General features: G+C 34.0%; 1 long non-coding RNA gene across 1 annotated transcript in view; it reads left to right on the forward strand.

Annotated features, from left to right (window-relative positions):
• Window positions 1–14868: 14868 nt before the first annotated feature.
• The window catches only part of LOC118200765 (uncharacterized), a 131965-nt gene continuing 128178 nt past the window's right edge, over window positions 14869–18655 (forward strand). The window contains exon 1 of the long non-coding RNA XR_015041202.1: window positions 14869–15026. This is a non-coding gene — a long non-coding RNA (uncharacterized LOC118200765). The remainder of the gene's footprint in view (window positions 15027–18655) is intronic.

Consider the following 18655-nt stretch of genomic DNA (forward strand, 5'->3'; position numbering starts at 1 on the left):
AACGAACTACGCACACCTCGCTTTGACAAATTAGCATAACAACAATAAATTTAAAAGAATACCATGTACACAGCACCCTGTTTAAACTTACAAAAACATCTACGAATTGCACAATCTAGGCAACGAACGAACTACGCACACCTCGCTTTGACAAATTAGCATAACAACAATAAATTTAAAAGAATACCATGTACACAGCACCCTGTTTAAACTTACAAAAACATCTACGAATTGCACAATCTAGGCAACGAACGAACTACGCACACCTCGCTTTGACAAATTAGCATAACAACAATAAATTTAAAAGAATACCATGTACACAGCACCCTGTTTAAACTTACAAAAACATCTACGAATTGCACAATCTAGGCAACGAACGAACTACGCACACCTCGCTTTGACAATTAGCATAACAACAATAAATTTAAAAGAATACCATGTACACAGCACCCTGTTTAAACTTACAAAAACATCTACGAATTGCACAATCTAGGCAACGAACGAACTACGCACACCTCGCTTTGACAAATTAGCATAACAACAATAAATTTAAAAGAATACCATGTACACAGCACCCTGTTTAAACTTACAAAAACATCTACGAATTGCACAATCTAGGCAACGAACGAACTACGCACACCTCGCTTTGACAAATTAGCATAACAACAATAAATTTAAAAGAATACCATGTACACAGCACCCTGTTTAAACTTACAAAAACATCTACGAATTGCACAATCAGGCAACGAACGAACTACGCACACCTCGCTTTGACAAATTAGCATAACAACAATAAATTTAAAAGAATACCATGTACACAGCACCCTGTTTTAAACTTACAAAAACATCTACGAATTGCACAATCTAGGCAACGAACGAACTACGCACACCTCGCTTTGACAAATTAGCATAACAACAATAAATTTAAAAGAATACCATGTACACAGCACCCTGTTTAAACTTACAAAAACATCTACGAATTGCACAATCTAGGCAACGAACGAACTACGCACACCTCGCTTTGACAAATTAGCATAACAACAATAAATTTAAAAGAATACCATGTACACAGCACCCTGTTTAAACTTACAAAAACATCTACGAATTGCACAATCTAGGCAACGAACGAACTACGCACACCTCGCTTTGACAAATTAGCATAACAACAATAAATTTAAAAGAATACCATGTACACAGCACCCTGTTTAAACTTACAAAAACATCTACGAATTGCACAATCTAGGCAACGAACGAACTACGCACACCTCGCTTTGACAAATTAGCATAACAACAATAAATTTAAAAGAATACCATGTACACAGCAGCACCCTGTTTAAACTTACAAAAACATCTACGAATTGCACAATCTAGGCAACGAACGAACTACGCACACCTCGCTTTGACAAATTAGCATAACAACAATAAATTTAAAAGAATACCATGTACACAGCACCCTGTTTAAACTTACAAAAACATCTACGAATTGCACAATCTAGGCAACGAACGAACTACGCACACCTCGCTTTGACAAATTAGCATAACAACAATAAATTTAAAAGAATACCATGTACACAGCACCCTGTTTAAACTTACAAAAACATCTACGAATTGCACAATCTAGGCAACGAACGAACTACGCACACCTCGCTTTGACAAATTAGCATAACAACAATAAATTTAAAAGAATACCATGTACACAGCACCCTGTTTTAAACTTACAAAAACATCTACGAATTGCACAATCTAGGCAACGAACGAACTACGCACACCTCGCTTTGACAAATTAGCATAACAACAATAAATTTAAAAGAATACCATGTACACAGCACCCTGTTTAAACTTACAAAAACATCTACGAATTGCACAATCTAGGCAACGAACGAACTACGCACAACTCGCTTTGACAAATTAGCATAACAACAATAAATTTAAAAGAATACCATGTACACAGCACCCTGTTTAAACTTACAAAAACATCTACGAATTGCACAATCTAGGCAACGAACGAACTACGCACACCTCGCTTTGACAAATTAGCATAACAACAATAAATTTAAAAGAATACCATGTACACAGCACCCTGTTTAAACTTACAAAAACATCTACGAATTGCACAATCTAGGCAACGAACGAACTACGCACACCTCGCTTTGACAAATTAGCATAACAACAATAAATTTAAAAGAATACCATGTACACAGCACCCCTGTTTAAACTTACAAAAACATCTACGAATTGCACAATCTAGGCAACGAACGAACTACGCACACCTCGCTTTGACAAATTAGCATAACAACAATAAATTTAAAAGAATACCATGTACACAGCACCCTGTTTAAACTTACAAAAACATCTACGAATTGCACAATCTAGGCAACGAACGAACTACGCACACCTCGCTTTGACAAATTAGCATAACAACAATAAATTTAAAAGAATACCATGTACACAGCACCCTGTTTAAACTTACAAAAACATCTACGAATTGCACAATCTAGGCAACGAACGAACTACGCACACCTCGCTTTGACAAATTAGCATAACAACAATAAATTTAAAAGAATACCATGTACACAGCACCCTGTTTTAAACTTACAAAAACATCTACGAATTGCACAATCTAGGCAACGAACGAACTACGCACACCTCGCTTTGACAAATTAGCATAACAACAATACATTTAAAAGAATACCATGTACACAGCACCCTGTTTAAACTTACAAAAACATCTACGAATTGCACAATCTAGGCAACGAACGAACTACGCACACCTCGCTTTGACAAATTAGCATAACAACAATAAATTTAAAAGAATACCATGTACACAGCACCCTGTTTAAACTTACAAAAACATCTACGAATTGCACAATCTAGGCAACGAACGAACTACGCACACCTCGCTTTGACAAATTAGCATAACAACAATAAATTTAAAAGAATACCATGTACACAGCACCCTGTTTAAACTTACAAAAATATCTACGAATTGCACAATCTAGGCAACGAACGAACTATGCACACCTCGCTTTGACAAATTAGCATAACAACAATAAATTTAAAAGAATACCATGTACACAGCACAGCACCCTGTTTAAACTTACAAAAACATCTACGAATTGCACAATCTAGGCAACGAACGAACTACGCACACCTCGCTTTGACAAATTAGCATAACAACAATAAATTTAAAAGAATACCATGTACACAGCACCCTGTTTAAACTTACAAAAACATCTACGAATTGCACAATCTAGGCAACGAACGAACTACGCACACCTCGCTTTGACAAATTAGCATAACAACAATAAATTTAAAAGAATACCATGTACACAGCACCCTGTTTAAACTTACAAAAACATCTACGAATTGCACAATCTAGGCAACGAACGAACTACGCACACCTCGCTTTGACAAATTAGCATAACAACAATAAATTTAAAAGAATACCATGTACACAGCACCCTGTTTAAACTTACAAAAACATCTACGAATTGCACAATCTAGGCAACGAACGAACTACGCACACCTCGCTTTGACAAATTAGCATAACAACAATAAATTTAAAAGAATACCATGTACACAGCACCCTGTTTAAACTTACAAAAACATCTACGAATTGCACAATCTAGGCAACGAACGAACTACGCACACCTCGCTTTGACAAATTAGCATAACAACAATAAATTTAAAAGAATACCATGTACACAGCACCCTGTTTAAACTTACAAAAACATCTACGAATTGCACAATCTAGGCAACGAACGAACTACGCACACCTCGCTTTGACAAATTAGCATAACAACAATAAATTTAAAAGAATACCATGTACACAGCACCCTGTTTAAACTTACAAAAACATCTACGAATTGCACAATCTAGGCAACGAACGAACTACGCACACCTCGCTTTGACAAATTAGCATAACAACAATAAATTTAAAAGAATACCATGTACACAGCACCCTGTTTAAACTTACAAAAACATCTACGAATTGCACAATCTAGGCAACGAACGAACTACGCACACCTCGCTTTGACAAATTAGCATAACAACAATAAATTTAAAAGAATACCATGTACACAGCACCCTGTTTAAACTTACAAAAACATCTACGAATTGCACAATCTAGGCAACGAACGAACTACGCACACCTCGCTTTGACAAATTAGCATAACAACAATAAATTTTAAAAGAATACCATGTACACAGCACCCTGTTTAAACTTACAAAAACATCTACGAATTGCACAATCTAGGCAACGAACGAACTACGCACACCTCGCTTTGACAAATTAGCATAACAACAATAAATTTAAAAGAATACCATGTACACAGCACCCTGTTTAAACTTACAAAAACATCTACGAATTGCACAATCTAGGCAACGAACGAACTACGCACACCTCGCTTTGACAAATTAGCATAACAACAATAAATTTAAAAGAATACCATGTACACAGCACCCTGTTTAAACTTACAAAAACATCTACGAATTGCACAATCTAGGCAACGAACGAACTACGCACACCTCGCTTTGACAAATTAGCATAACAACAATAAATTTAAAAGAATACCATGTACACAGCACCCTGTTTAAACTTACAAAAACATCTACGAATTGCACAATCCAGGCAACGAACGAACTACGCACACCTCGCTTTGACAAATTAGCATAACAACAATAAATTTAAAAGAATACCATGTACACAGCACCCTGTTTTAAACTTACAAAAACATCTACGAATTGCACAATCTAGGCAACGAACGAACTACGCACACCTCGCTTTGACAAATTAGCATAACAACAATAAATTTAAAAGAATACCATGTACACAGCACCCTGTTTAAACTTACAAAAACATCTACGAATTGCACAATCTAGGCAACGAACGAACTACGCACACCTCGCTTTGACAAATTAGCATAACAACAATAAATTTAAAAGAATACCATGTACACAGCACCCTGTTTTAAACTTACAAAAACATCTACGAATTGCACAATCTAGGCAGCGAACGAACTACGCACACCTCGCTTTGACAAATTAGCATAACAACAATAAATTTAAAAGAATACCATGTACACAGCACCCTGTTTAAACTTACAAAAACATCTACGAATTGCACAATCTAGGCAACGAACGAACTACGCACACCTCGCTTTGACAAATTAGCATAACAACAATAAATTTAAAAGAATACCATGTACACAGCACAGCACCCTGTTTAAACTTACAAAAACATCTACGAATTGCACAATCTAGGCAACGAACGAACTACGCACACCTCGCTTTGACAAATTAGCATAACAACAATAAATTTAAAAGAATACCATGTACACGAGCACCCTGTTTAAACTTACAAAAAACATCTACGAATTGCACAATCTAGGCAACGAACGAACTACGCACACCTCGCTTTGACAAATTAGCATAACAACAATAAATTTAAAAGAATACCATGTACACAGCACCCTGTTTAAACTTACAAAAACATCTACGAATTGCACAATCTAGGCAACGAACGAACTACGCACACCTCGCTTTGACAAATTAGCATAACAACAATAAATTTAAAAGAATACCATGTACACAGCACCCTGTTTTAAACTTACAAAAAACATCTACGAATTGCACAATCTAGGCAACGAACGAACTACGCACACCTCGCTTTGACAAATTAGTATAACAACAATAAATTTAAAAGAATACCATGTACACAGCACCCTGTTTAAACTTACAAAAACATCTACGAATTGCACAATCTAGGCAACGAACGAACTACGCACAACTCGCTTTGACAAATTAGCATAACAACAATAAATTTAAAAGAATACCATGTACACAGCACCCTGTTTAAACTTACAAAAACATCTACGAATTGCACAATCTAGGCAACGAACGAACTACGCACACCTCGCTTTGACAAATTAGCATAACAACAATAAATTTAAAAGAATACCATGTACACAGCACCCTGTTTAAACTTACAAAAACATCTACGAATTGCACAATCTAGGCAACGAACGAACTACGCACACCTCGCTTTGACAAATTAGCATAACAACAATAAATTTAAAAGAATACCATGTACACAGCACCCTGTTTAAACTTACAAAAACATCTACGAATTGCACAATCTAGGCAACGAACGAACTACGCACACCTCGCTTTGACAAATTAGCATAACAACAATAAATTTAAAAGAATACCATGTACACAGCACCCTGTTTTAAACTTACAAAAACATCTACGAATTGCACAATCTAGGCAACGAACGAACTACGCACACCTCGCCTTTGACAAATTAGCATAACAACAATAAATTTAAAAGAATACCATGTACACAGCACCCTGTTTAAACTTACAAAAACATCTACGAATTGCACAATCTAGGCAACGAACGAACTACGCACACCTCGCTTTGACAAATTAGCATAACAACAATAAATTTAAAAGAATACCATGTACACAGCACCCTGTTTAAACTTACAAAAACATCTACGAATTGCACAATCTAGGCAACGAACGAACTACGCACACCTCGCTTTGACAAATTAGCATAACAACAATAAATTTAAAAGAATACCATGTACACAGCACCCTGTTTAAACTTACAAAAACATCTACGAATTGCACAATCTAGGCATCGGGCACAAATCAACAAAATAAAATAACTAAAATTACAAACAATTCAAAAAACAACAATAACAACAGAAATTCATAGTAAAAAAAAACAATGAACATAACATTCTACAAAATAAAAACAGTAAAATAAAATGCACTTACCATAATACATTCGCTAATAAAATTTCGCCAGTCACACAACGTCTGTGAACAAAAGTGCCCCGATTTTGCTATATCACATGTCTTTCTGCAATTCAAAATTTCGAAAGTAACGATAAAAACTTCCTCCAAAGTTAACTTACTACACGAAAACCACGATCCAAATCTTAAACTCCGCTGACAGCCACATACTTTACCAGTAAGCATTTAACTGAAATCCACACAAGAACTATCAGAAACGCTCTTCTTCATCCGCTTTCTCATAGCTGCTCCCCATTTCGGACTCCATTTTAAAAGTCCCACAGATATTCCAAAAATACACTTCGATCCTCATAAACACACCGTGAACAAAAGTCTCGTTAACAACTCCAACATCGTACCTTTTAATACTAAATTTATTTCCACACAATCTAAAATATGCGACTTAAATCTTGCCCTCACGCCTATCATTGCAACATAGGCCATTTGAAAACACGCACGACACGAACCAATCAACAATTAAACCACTCCAGCAAAAGAGTTTTCAACGTCAAAAGGGTTGCCATACAATACGCAATCGCGCCAAAAACCAGCGCAGAACACATATTGCCACAGGGCGCATATAATAGTAGAGCCCTAAAAACATTAATTATAAATTAAATTTGAAAGCCCTTTAAATATTCCACTGCATTTTAAATAGTATATTAAATTTTTATTTCTCTGTTTATAAATATACCTTTTTTGGCTAAAATATATTTGTAAGCACATGGTATATATTTTTGTAAGAAATGTCCTAGATGCTGAAGAACAAACTCTGGTGAATTTGTTAGACGATAGCACACTAAAATAGGACCAAAAAATTTAGTTCTAAGAATTCATTTACTTGCTGATGTATATAAGCCAAAATTGCATACCATGGCTAGAGTAGACTTTAAGGTACCCCTTGTATTATGGCAAAGTTGTTGTTTGATTTATCGCCAAGTTGTTGTTTCATTTATGGTAGCCTGAGTAGTTGAATGTTATGGAAACCTTATTGTGACGTAATCGGGTGCGTGATTCTGGGAAATTTTGAATCATGGGATGTTTTGTAAGCGTTTTGTGGTGTGTGTTAAAACCGTTTAGATGGGTTTGAATGGGTTTGTAGGAAGAAAAGTTCAGATGGTCACTATGTGAAGCGTTCGGTCAGAAAGAGTACCTGGTTTGAAAAAAGTCATTTGAGTATGATTGATATTTTGATTTTTACTTGGCTCTGGCTGTGCGAAGCGAATTCGAAAATCATGGTAAGTGAATATTTGCTTTTGGTTGTGCTTAAATGTATAACATGTTTTTCCTTTTTTATGTTATTTTATTGTTTGGTTTAAAATGTATTTTATTGAGATTATGTATTTTTTGTTTGCCTATATTGTAGACTTTGGTGCTCCCTTGACTTTTTAAGTGAAAATATATCGATGTGTACATGGACAAAGTAAAGGGAGTGCGCAATGCAAGTTTGTGCAATTCTGGGATTTTTTTTTAAGTGAAAATAGGTCGACGTGTACATGGATAAAGTTAAAAGAGTGCGCAATGCCATTTTTGTGCAATTCGGTTTTTTTTAAGTGAAAATAAGTCGATGTGTACATGGATACCGAGTTTGTGCAATTGTTTGTCTTGTTAGTTTGGCTTTGAGTAGCGGAAATCGCCAAGTTTCGCCAAGGGGTACCCTAAACTATACTTTTACCCATACCATAACCGTATGATGATAGCTTAGTGGTAAAATTGACGGTAACATGGTTTAACTTTTGGGGTCGTGAGTTCGAATCCCATATGCTTTTTCCACCCTGTCTGCAACTTTCTTAGCTTCTTGTTCCAATTTGATCTATGTTTGTGTTTCCTAATTTATTTCTATTATTATTTGCATTAAATATGTTTCATTTATGCTCTTAGTTATTTAATTTTTCCCCGCAATAAATTATTTTGAAAATTATATAATACGAATTTAAAGCATGCTCCATGTACATATATTAATGTAATATATAATATTCATGTATAATATTCATTTCATATGTATAATATTCATTTCACTTTTATGTGAATCAGGCACAAAAGATATAATTCCAAGTGCTGAGACTTTGGTATGTTTCCAGCTCTAAACTTTTACTATCAATTAACAGGTAACAATATAATGCCCTAAACATTTTTTTTTTTAAATCTTACTATAATAATTGCTTTTAAATTCAGTCCTCTCTAGCAGAAGCGCAGGAATTAATCAATTAAATATTGCCATTTTCTCTACCTAAAGTGTGTGTATATATAGTATAAAGAGAAAAAGCTTATTTTTATAACTTCTTCTATAAAAAAAGATTTTAATTAAAAATATTTTAATTAAAGATAATATTTTATGGATTATGCACAAAATATAACTGCGCATAGTACATTTACAAACGAGATTTCTAATAAATTATCCAGCTATGACCCTGAAGAAATTAAAAATGAAGAAATCGATGCTAAAATTTTATATATTACCTGCTTTCTTCCCAAATTTGGGCATATTTTAAAAATATACAATCTCACATGGCAGTCAGCGGTATTACAAGCATAGCAGATTTTGTGTAAATATTGTGAACCTTTCTCTATAGTTGCTACGTATTTTTAAAGTACCAACTATTTTTTAATTCGTTTAACTTTGCTATTTTATTTATTTATTTTCTCAGTAACAGTACATTTTAGTTTTAATAATATACATATATACTATTTCATTAATATTTAAGGCTTCTGGAAACGCAAAGAAATTTTTTTAATTTACTTCAGCTTCTATGCATTTAGTGATGTTCATAATATGCATTATAACCTTACTTATCTAAAAATTGCTAGCGTACTTTAATTTCACAGTTAATAAGCAGAAGTAAAAATTTTCAATAACATGGAATTTAAATATCTTAAGTGTCCAAATCCCGTAAGTTAAATACAGAGTCATCTGGTGGCAATAAATGCAATCGACCACCGAATATCCGTACGCGTAAATCCAACGCAATAGTGTAAACAATCTTCCGTCTGGGTATGCTTTTCTCCCGTTCGCAACGCAATAATGGAAACAGGCCTTTAAGGTCAGGCTGCCATTACTTGCAGCAAATATGCTCATTTTCCAAGTAATCATCGACCAGCAGAGCCCTATAAGAACGAGAGTAGTCGTCATTAACAGGAACCCAGGACTAACGGAACCCCTGAAAAGTAGAATATACAACCCTAAGATCTCCTCTTTATGGTTACAGCCGAAAACATCGCGGCGAAAACATCGCAGACGAAAACGTCGCGGAGAAAACAACGCAAGGCGAAAACGTCGTGCTACAAAACATCGTGGGAGAAAACATCGCAAAGAGAAAACATCGCAGCTCTAAAACATCGTCGTCGAAAATAAAGCGGTTCAAAAATTTCGTAGTTTAAAAACATCGTCGTCAAAAATATCGCGGTAAAAAATAAAGTATCTACAAATCATCGCATGACGATAACATCGTAGACATGCTTTTTTCAGGCTTTGATAACTGTAAATGGATATTCCCGTAATGATTTGTGTGGGCAAGATGGAAAGAAGGATAATATTTACTTTTATATTTTTTATTAATCAATAAATTTTTTGCTGAGGAAATAAAAAGGAAACTTAAACATAGAAAATTAGTGCAACTTATAGTACTTAATAAAATTTTAAACAGACATCGTTAACTAACAAAGGCCATTAATAAATAATTTTTTATAAAGTTTTTACTGGCAATTTTTCATGAGAAGTATAATCTATAAGTTACATTTAATTTTCTATGCTTAATTATTTTTCTATGCTTCTTAAGTTTCCTTCTTACGTTTTCAGCAAAAATTTATTAGTTAATAAAAAAATGTGAAAGTAAAAATTATCCTTCTTTACATCTTGCGCTCACAAATCATTATGAGAATATCCATTTACAATTATTAAAACCTGAAAAAACATGTCTGCGATGTTATCGGTATGCGATGATTTGTAGATACTTTATTTTTTACCACGATATTTTCGACGACGATGTTTTTAAACTGCGAAGTTTTTGAACCGCTTTATTTTCGACGACGATATTTTGTACCGCGATGTTTTAGAACTGCGATGTTTTCTCCCACGATGTTTTGTAGCACGATGTTTTCGCCTTACGTTGTTTTCTCCGCGACGTTTTCGTCCGCGATGTTTTTGCCGCGATGTTATCGGCGGACACCCCTCTTTATACCTTTAGCAGTCAGGGAGCCTGTATCAAACACATGAAGGGATTTGCGGCCTTCCACCATAAACCCTGTTCGAACCACTACAGTTTCATCACCGTAATCATGCTTTTCCAAGGTGAAGAAAGAAAGGTGTCATGTTCCAAACTCTCTCAAGATATAGGTACGCCCAAATAAGGGTCCAGGTTGAATTTCGACTCATCTGTATAAACCACGGTACTCCACTGAAGTCTGGATCACAGCAAATGTTGACTGCATCATGCTGAAAGCGCTCCCTTGAGTGTTGCAGTGAACGGCACGCAAATAATGGGTCTTCTGGAATACAGTCTTATCTCGTGAAGGCTTTGGGTAACCGTAGACCGTGAACTTCTGGATCCTGTGGTAGTATACTGCTCACCTGAAAGCTGTGAAGCTGTAACAGTTCTGCGTCGCAGCACTGAAGGTGCCAAATAACAATCTTCATTCATTGTTGTGGGTTTTATTCGAACTGGTCTAGGTCTTCTTGACATTGATCCAATTACCTGAAAGTGATTTCACAAATTGCAGACGACACTGGAAGCCATATTCTACAGCCACCTGCTCTTGTGACTGGCCCTGCCTCCAATCTACGATAATTCTTCATCTCATTCCGTCATCCATACGTTCGAGGTTACTCATTTTATACCTTATAAAATTACCGATACCTTATAAAATTTACCCAGCTCTTGCGAAAACTATGATGAATGTCGCGAAGAAGTACGAGCACACCAATCGCCGGAGAACCCAGGTGTGCTTATATCGCCTCCACAATCACTGCTTTGCAGACACGCACGTGCGCGCTTAAGTATTCGACTCTTGGATAAATGCATAATTCTTCGGCGGCATAAAGTGTCATGAACAAATTGAGAATTTTAAACTTAGCTATATGTAGTATATAAGTATATAATAATCACTTAGAAACTGAGCGTGAGGTGGAAGGGCAAACCGATTATTTTAAATTTATTATTATTTTTATTATTTTAAATTTTATAATTTTTTTAAATTTTAGCGTATAGATATCACATCTTTGCTACAAGGCAGAAGGTCTAGATTTTATTGCATTATTTAATTATGAAGCAACATGTCATGGATATTTGCTTTTATAAGACCTTAAAAAAAATGCGTTCATGATACAGTAAGGTAACATTTTGTATTAACTTTGGAAGCCTCAGCAGCATCAATCTATTTAGTTTTATTATAATCATGAAACATTATTAGAAAAAAGCATTAACATTTACTCAAATCGAAGACCTTAGAATAATTTTATAAGACCTTAGAAAAAATGCGTTCATGATACAGTAAGGTAACATTTTGTATTAACTTTGGAAGCCTCAGCAGCATCAATCTATTTAGTTTTATTATAATCATGAAACATTATTAGAAAAAAGCATTAACATTTACTCAAATCGTGCCTCACTAGCGTAGTATAACTATCATATGAAAACCATTAATTAAATAATGACGTATTTCAGAAAAATTAGTTATAAACATATTATTTTTTAATGCAGGAAAGAAAATATACAAAATTAAAGCGATTATTGTAGGATTTATTAAAAACTAAAGTTAATACTCAATCTTACGTGTATTATATTTAATTTGCTTCATAGTTATATCATGTGCGTTTCATCAAATTCATGTCTTTAGAATTCATAACATAAAAATTTATAATGTAGTGGATTTTTTACATCTCTCTGAGGAAGAAAAATAATTTAATAAGAATTCTAAAACTAAAATTATTCTGGAAATTCTGAAAATCGACAATGCTTAATTAGTTCTTTATGTGCTTTTAATACCCTAATTTATCTTTTTTATTATTAATGACATCAGATTGCCATTTTCACAATAAATAGATTTCTGTCATTTTTAAAGCTTCATAACACAATCAATATGACTTCAGAAATAACAATTAGTAAACATGTATTTCAAATTGTTAAAAGTATATTTCTTCCCAGTTTGGTCCTTGTTGAAATTCATTAGGTATTTTACAGCAAAGAGAGATTTTTTAATTATAATTACTTAAATGCGAAATTCATTTGTCAGTTGATGAATTTTCCATCTTAGAGAGATTTTTAATTATAATTACTTAAATGCGAAATTCATTTGTCAGTTGATGAATTTTCCAATTTTAATGGCGCCCACCAGCGGCCAAGCGGTAAAGTCGCTGAACACTGGTAGTTCGGTCCGAGGCTCGAATCCCGCGAACGGGCTAGCTGCATGGGCGCTTTCGTGGTTTTCCCCATGTGTAATCTGTACACGAGCCAGTTTTCTTTAGAAAGTCCTCCACGAAGGCATCCCTCCCCTTAGGCAGATAACCCTAGTGTGTTTTGCCGTAATCTCAATATACCATACCATACCATACTATCTTTAAGTAAGAGCTTTAATATGAAAATTCATGCCTTTCGACTTTTGTGTTTATTTTGTTCTAAAGGCAAAAATAATCAAATGAATCAATCTACTTCAGATCTTAACTATTTTATTTTTCATAATGAACTTTTTTTAAAAGATGAGTGCTAGTCTTTCAAATATTTTTTTAATACCGAATAAGCATTCTTTTTTATTATTTTTTGTCAGAAAGGGACAAGTGCAAATTTTTTTCTCTTCATAACAGAAACGCTTAAAAAGTGTGATGGCTTAAATGCAAAAGAAACCAGTTTCGAAGTGAAGTGAATTGATTTTTTAAAAAAGAAGAACTAGCGGCGAAGCTATCATCCTATAAAACTTCATTATTTACATAACTTCTCATCTTCTATTTCTGAGAGAGTTTGCACGATCCGAAGTTAAGGGAAAAGATTCCAATTAAAAGAATAAAAATTAACAATTAAAAGGAATTGTTCGGTGCGACATTTTATTCGAGGAAGCAGCGGCGAAAAAGAAAAGGCTTGGACAGAAAAAATAAAAGAACTTTTTGAAAAGGAAAGAAAAAAATATTTCCTATTAAATGTTTGAATAGATTGGAGCTGTGCAAACGATTTTGTAACAGGGAAAGGAAAACGGAACTTTTACTGCAGACGATAATCTTCATTTCCAGCTCAGTCGCTTTTCAAAGAATTAATTCTTAGAAAGAAGGTAAAAAAATATATTAAGCAAATAAGTTCAACATTCGGAAAGTATTTGAGCTTCTAGAATAAAATATAAGTTTATACCACTATAGTTTTATAAAAGTTTGAAAAGTATATTTACGATGACAACCGTTATTCTGAAATATTTCACGTGGAAGAATAGTTTCTAAACTTTATGTTTCTAAACTGTACCTTTTTTTAAATATCAGCGCATGCTATTATTTTTTCAAATCGAGTTTGTAATACATTCCATTTACCTTTTGTTGCCGAGGAAAGTACGAATTTTATCTTTAAATCTCAAGAGATTTTAAACTTAGCAACCATTTGAAATTAATACGTTTTTGAACTTTACTTTAGTTTCGATGCTGTAAATATTTTACTAATCAGATACATTTAATTCTTATTTCAATTTGACAACGACATAACACTCTTTTCAACCTAGTATGCAGCAGTTTATTTTCAATCAGCATCAATCTCCTACGTGTCTAAAAATGAAGTTTAAAATTTCCTAGCAAGATTTAAAATTTTTATCTTTTACTTTTTGCATAATGTAATAGTTAAATATCAAAAACTAAAAAAGTTAATATAGGGATAAGCATTATCTTTATCAGGATTCTTTGAGCGTATGACGTCACTGTGTCATATAACCTGCTTTAAAACAAGTACTACCTAAGAGAACTAAATTTAATTGTGTCTTCGTATCTTCCACTTCCTGTTCTTCTAAGCAAAATGACGTCATACATCATAACGTTCGGAAGAGCCTAACTTTGCCTGTTCTACCAGTTTTGGTCAGTATTGTCAAAAACCCAAGCTCAGAGTCTATTTACTAGTCCTGTTGTACATCGACTCGTTTACGGATATTATTCAGCTGCTATCAAATTCATATTAGCTGGCATATATTCTGTTCGGCGTAATGGCTTATATTGGAGGTATGCATATTGACAAAAGAGAAAAAAAGATCAGAGGAAAAGAAAGGTAGTATTTTAACTCACCAATTTAACTTGTAAGCTGTTCATTTGTTTCACAGAAGAAATTCGGTTATCACTTTACTAATATTTACAATTAGAAGACTATGATTTTATTGTTACTAGGTATACATTCCGAAACAATCATATAATTGTGTTTTTACTATAAGTGTGAATTCTAAAGTACTAGTAGAAAAGGTGAGCAATTTATGCACATTAAGAGAATAAATTAAAATGTGTACCAGCTCCGAGAAGGCGCACAATATTCCCCTTTTAGCCAATACATCCTGAAAATAGGCGAGTACATACGTATACTCTATATGCTCAGTGTCCATGTCTTCCCACGGCCTTTATTTTCGCAAGCGTTGGTGGTAGAGTATGAACTTCCGGTTAAAAAATTTCTAAATGATACACATTTTCATATTATGGAATTTTTTTTATGTAAAAAGTGAGCTTTTTGTAAAAATTATGAAATATAACGTTTTTTACACTCCCACGATCTCTACAACTATATTTAATAAAAGCGTTTAGTTTGTTGTGTTGCGCGGCCCCAACCTACACGCAACAATAATAGTGACTGCTATGAACTGTAAAGTACGCAAAACTCTTAAGAAGGGTTTAACTCCCTTTTTACTCTACTTTAGAAGTTACAGATGCGTGCACTTGACGCTCACAAACTACGCCGACCCGGCGGTAAAATAAAAATAAGAAACTAAAAATGAATAATAACAAGTTACTATCTACGAGGCTCTCTAAACGTAACTAACCTAACCGCGTTCTAAGATACAGCTGATATTTCAGCAAACTTCTGATAATTAAGTTGAAAGATTCAACTATCTGCCGAGGCAAGCACACAGTCCGAAACGCGCGGTTCTTCAAATTCTACCTAGCCACCTTCACGCTCGTGAAGCAAGAAAGCACACATTCGAACTCGTTTCCCTTCTATTTAACTCAAATTTACTTCCGCTGAAAATCTGAATACTTTGCGCGTTCTACTAAAATTTACATACTCTGGCATTGGCAATTCCAGGGGAAAGTAAGGCTTGACAGGAAAGATAGTTTAAACTTAAAATAAATGTTAGTTAAAATAAATATAAACCCTACAAGTTATTCTGTTAAATAAAGCCTAAAAATGTTTGAATAAGCTAGTGTTTTTTATTGACAGGGATAATTAATTAACGATGCATATATGTAAATTGTAAAATAATAAAGTGATAAAAATATGAAATAATAAAGTGATAAAATTATGAAATAATAAAGTGATTTTATAGTAGCATCCTTAAGTTCCGCTATTTGCAACATTTCTACAGTAAGAACCAGAAAAGTTAATCGCCGGCTGAAAGGCAAGCTAAATGTCTGTGTCAGTTGGTAAGTCTCTCAGTTCATTAAATTAAACAAAGTGTAAAGAAATATATAAAAATGAAATAAATTAATTTTATGACAAACAGTTAAATAATAAATTAAATAGAATGTAAAGAAATGTAAACAAAATGAAATAAATTAGGTTAAATTTATGAAAAATAGTATAAAGATAAATCAAAATACCTGAGATCGTTTTATTTAGGGATTCGGCCGGAATTACAGTTTTACTTTTAAGTTAGAGAATTACCGAAGTCGGTCTCCGCTTGGCTTCGGTTGAATTTAAGCCCTGTTCTTACTCTGTTTCTCATATCAAGTAAATTTTTTCCAAGGCCTCTTTATTAAAGATTTCTATCTTTGTATCAAAGGCGGGATTTATAAATTATGAATATAGCGCTATAATTGTAATGTCGCTTCGGTCACATCGATTTATTGTGTCATCATCAAGTTTTTGATTGAGAGGAGTGGTAACATTTAGCCACCGTGAAAAACCAAGGATCAATGGCCGATTTTCTGTATGTGAGATTCGGCATGATTAAATGTTAATAAATATTAATCTTACCGGAATCAGGGAAGTGTCATTAGCATATCCTTACATATTAGACACTTCACTGGTTTACCAGTTCTACCTATGAAGTGTAAGATGGAAGAAGGACGGACGATATTTCTGTAAAATAATGAGATAATATTGATATACGTTTGTTGTAAATAGTACATCTGTTATTAAATATGTGTTTTGAATAGTGAAGTAGTTACTTGCCAATGGTAGAATCCCATAATTTTGAGAGCTCGACGGTGGATTGAGTAATAGTTTCGGGATGTAGGCAGTTTCGAATTCGCAGTGCTTCCCTGTTTGCATGGATTGCAATAAGAATTGTTGGTTCGATTGTTTTTATTCATCTGAAAAGTATTTTTTATGTAATGGCGGACATTTGCCTATTAAGCATTGGCCACTCCTAAGGCCAGAAGTAGTAGCCATTTTATTGTGAAAGCACCTAATAGGAGGGCACTGTTGTCTTCAAAGGGAGGACAGTTACAACTATGCCTTCTCCTGGATTCAAACCCGGACCCTTTGGCAACACAGTAGACTCTCCCAATCACTATACCGTATGGGCGGCCATCTGAAAAGTAACGAAGGACTGAAATATTCGTGAAATAGGAAATTTAATCTTAAAACTTTAAATTTTGTTCTGTATTGCAGCATAAAGTAATTACTGTGTCTTTGTTGGTTAATGGGTTGATAAATTCAATGAAAACTTTGAGGATGTGTCAAATTTGTTAACACTAAACGAATTGAAAAACTAGTGTTGCGTGCTTTCAGGTTCGTAATGGACTGAATGCACACGGTACCAATGATAGTTTGATAAAATTTAGGGTTTACCAAACACTTTGCAGTTCTGGAACACTCCACAAAAATACTCGAACAGCTCTTCTCTGTATCACACAGCACAATCAGTAGTTACACTTCAAACTATTAAGAGCGTTAAACACAATGCTATGCAAAGCGTATTTAGAGCGAATACTACATAGAGTTATTTCAGTACTTCGGAGTCTGATAAGAAAACGGATGCCCTTCCCTGTCTTATGTATAATTTTCCCCCACTTCAAGCCGCGAAATCTCTAGTACCTTCCACTTTTCGAAATTACTGACAGGCATTTGAGGGCCGGGTACGGCTACAGTTACATATAGGGATGGATTTATTATTCATATACAGTTACCAATTACAGACGTGCCCTGTAATCTTAATTTTTCGGCAAAGCTTCGTCTCTTTCAAGCATTTCATGTTACATTCTACCAAAAATACTACAATTTTGGATGTATATTTGCTAAATTATTTACATACATGCAATATTAGTAACACTAGTTTAACTGGAAAAACTAAGTTATTCACTGAAAGCAAAACTAAAGTAAATGCGTTGAATGTACGTCGATATTTACTATTAAATGGATATGGTATTCAATCAATTCTGTTGAGTAAGACGAATTATTATCTAAACATAAAAATGCAAGAAAAAGAAACTGCGTGAATGTTTTCTAGTAATTAAAAATCTGCGTTCTATATGTAATATTAAAAATACTGCTTTACTAGAATATGCTATTAGTAAATGTAAATGATATTGCATAAAATAAGTCACTTCTTTATGGTTGTAAATCTTTAGAAGAATTTCAAGAAAAGCTTAAGTAACACAAAAAAAAAAAAAGCTGGATAACGATAACTGTAAATCCGTTAAGCCCAATTCTAAAGCCAACGTTAAGCCCTAATTCTAAAATGACGATAG

Source organism: Stegodyphus dumicola, chromosome 5 (assembly GCF_044657685.1).
Source record: "Stegodyphus dumicola isolate Sdum_Otavi_A_Nest chromosome 5, ASM4465768v1".
Taxonomy (NCBI): domain Eukaryota; kingdom Metazoa; phylum Arthropoda; class Arachnida; order Araneae; family Eresidae; genus Stegodyphus; species Stegodyphus dumicola.